This window comes from Rhinatrema bivittatum, chromosome 2, assembly GCF_901001135.1.
Source record: "Rhinatrema bivittatum chromosome 2, aRhiBiv1.1, whole genome shotgun sequence".
NCBI classification, from domain to species: Eukaryota; Metazoa; Chordata; class Amphibia; order Gymnophiona; family Rhinatrematidae; genus Rhinatrema; species Rhinatrema bivittatum.
The window spans coordinates 37,886,912-37,889,929 of record NC_042616.1 but is presented as its reverse complement, the minus strand read 5'-3'; positions in this window follow the sequence as shown (position 1 = coordinate 37,889,929).

Below are 3,018 nucleotides of genomic sequence, written 5' to 3'. Positions count from 1 at the left end.
TTCTGTTGGGCAGGCGGCTTCGATCCACCGTGGAAGCACCGGGAACACATTCCGGCGCGCAAAAGGCGCGCACGGGACTCCCCACGCACAGAGCAGGCTGTGCCACGAGGCATCGGGAGGATGGGGCCGGCCAAGGAAAGCTCCGAAGAAAACAGTACAGCGCTGGGGGAGCAGGGGAAGATCCGGATCGGCTACCGCGGCACCTACCTCACCTGCAAGAGCGAACTTCCCTGAAGTGCTCTGAGGCGTGCTCCGATCCAAGTTCCTGTGTTAAACCTTTTTTCTTTTATTTTTTGGAACTTTATGAAAACCCAGTGCAGGCACCAAAGCTTCCCCAGATCTGCCCCAGGGTGAGTGAACCGGGACCCCCGGTATCGCCCTGTGGTTGAGCTCACAGGCTCCCTGACCCTCTGCTTGCCTGCTTCAAATACCAGGGGGTACGGTCCCACCAGGACCTGCCAACCCCCTGGGAGGCGAAGAACAACTTTTCTAATGCTGCTTCTTCTATTTTTGTTTTTTTTTGTTTTGCACCTCCACCATCTGCTGGAGACAGAGAAATACTGACGGACTGCAGGTGGCACCTCAGGATATAGGGCAACTCAGTCAAAACTTCTCTGTCTCCATCTGCTGGAGGGGAGACAAAACCCAGGAGTCTGGATTGATCTGGGTACATACAGGGAACTGAGTGTTTACCACTTTCAGTGCAATTTGGGGGCTGATACAGGGCAGGAAAATATGGGCAGAAACCGAGATTTGGGAGCAGGAGGTTTCTGGTTTCCAGCTGTTAATCTGCAAAAGACTCTTTTATGTGGCTCTGTCTCCAACATAGGATAGCTTCTCTTCCTCCTGGGCACAGTCTGATGACATCACACAGGCGAGGGAAAAGCTTTACACTGAGCACTGTCATTTTAGGGTGAACATAAAAACATAAGAAAATGCCATACTAGGTCAGACCAAGGGTCCATCAAGCCCAGCATCCTGTTTCCAACAGTGGCCAATCCAGGTCATAAGAACCTGGCAAGTACCCAAAAACTAAGTCTATTCCATGTAACCATTGCTAATGGCAGTGGCTATTCTCTAAGTGAACTTAATAGCAGGTAATGGACTTCTCCTCCAAGAACTTATCCAATCCTTTTTTAAACACAGCTATACTAACTGCACTGATCACATCCCCTGGTAACAAATTCCAGAGTTTAATTGTGCGTTGAGTAAAAAAGAACTTTCTCCGATTAGTTTTAAATGTGCCCCATGCTAACTTCATGGAGTGCCCCCTAGTCTTTCTACTATCCGAAAGAGTAAATAACTGTTTCACATCTACCCATTCTAGACCTCTCATGATTTTAAACATCTCTATCATATCCCCCCTCAGTCGTCTCTTCTCCAAGCTGAAAAGTCCTAACCTCTTTAGTCTTTCCTCATAGGGGAGCTGTTCCATTCCCCTTATCATTTTGGTAGCCCTTCTCTGTACCTTCTCCATCGCAATTATATCTTTTTTGAGATGCGGCGACCAGAACTGTACACAGTATTCAAGGTGCGGTCTCACCATGGAGCGATACAGAGGCATTATGACATTTTCCGTTTTATTCATCATTCCCTTTCTAATAATTCCCAACATTCTGTTTGCTTTTTTGACTGCCGCAGCACACTGAACCGACGATTTCAATGTGTTATCCACTATGACACCTAGAGCTCTTTCTTGGGTTGTAGCACCTAATATGGAACCTAACATTGTGTAATTATAGCATGGGTTATTTTTCCCTATATGCATCACCTTGCACTTATCCACATTAAATTTCATCTGCCATTTGGATGCCCAATTTTCCAGTCTCACAAGGTCTTCCTGCAATTTATCACAATCTGCTTGTGATTTAACTACTCTGAACAATTTTCTGGATATTTATGAATATTCATTGCCTCATCCTTCCCTCTGGACATTTAAGGTTACTAAATCACATCTGCTGTGTTTAAAAAAGGATTGGATAAGTTCTTGGAGGAGAAGTCCATTACCTGCTATTAAGTTCACTTAGAGAATAGCCAGTGCCATTAGCAATGGTTACATGGAATAGACTTAGTTTTTGGGTACTTGCCAGGTTCTTATGGCCTGGATTGGCCACTGTTGGAAACAGGATGCTGGGCTTGATGGACCCTTGGTCTGACCCAGTATGGCATTTTCTTATGTTCTTATGTTCTCCCTTTGTATTAACCTTTTCCTTGCCTGCTAGCTTCAGCATAATCGTTTATTCGTCTCAAGCTTTTCCAGGAGAAAAGTTCAAAGCATGTTCGAGAAGCATAGTCCCATAAATGGGAACCTTTGAGTTCTGCTCGCCCTGAGATTAACAAGGCTGGGGTTGGGCGTGTCTATACAGATTTTCTCCCTTCCTCCATTCTTCCTCCCATCTTCTTCTGCTCCTGGGAAGAATTTTCTTTTAATCTATATTCTCTATCAGTTAAAAAAAATGTTTTCTAATCTTTTATATTACTGGCTTTATGTAATGACTCAGCATCTTTTGACTTGTTCTCTGTCCTTATCTCTATTCCTTTCTTTGCTTTTTATTTTATGTCTCTCTCGCTCTGGTGTCCTCCTTCCTTTTTCTCTTCTGTTCAATTCTCTCCTTCCCTCTTTGTCTCTTTACTTCAACAGCAGATACGTCCTTCTTTTTCTCTCCCCTTCTGCCTTTTCCATATTCATCCTACCTGCTCTGCTTCATTATTCTTCCTCTTCCTTCTCTTGCACTTTCTTTCCACTCCTCGTCTCTTTCCTTCTGCATTATCACCCTGGATTCCTCACCCAATCCTGGATACTCTCCTCCTGCCATCCCTAGTCCCCTTTGACATACACCCCAGTCACACTCTCCCCCAAATCGGTACAGTGTGATTTGCTAACCTTATCTAAAAGCCTAGATATAAGCGTGAGCCAATGAATATTCATTAAAAAAAAAACCAGAAAAGGCTCCACCCTGCAGTGATAGTGCGCTCTGTAGAGCTCTCCCCCCCCCCCCCCCATGTGATGTCATCAGG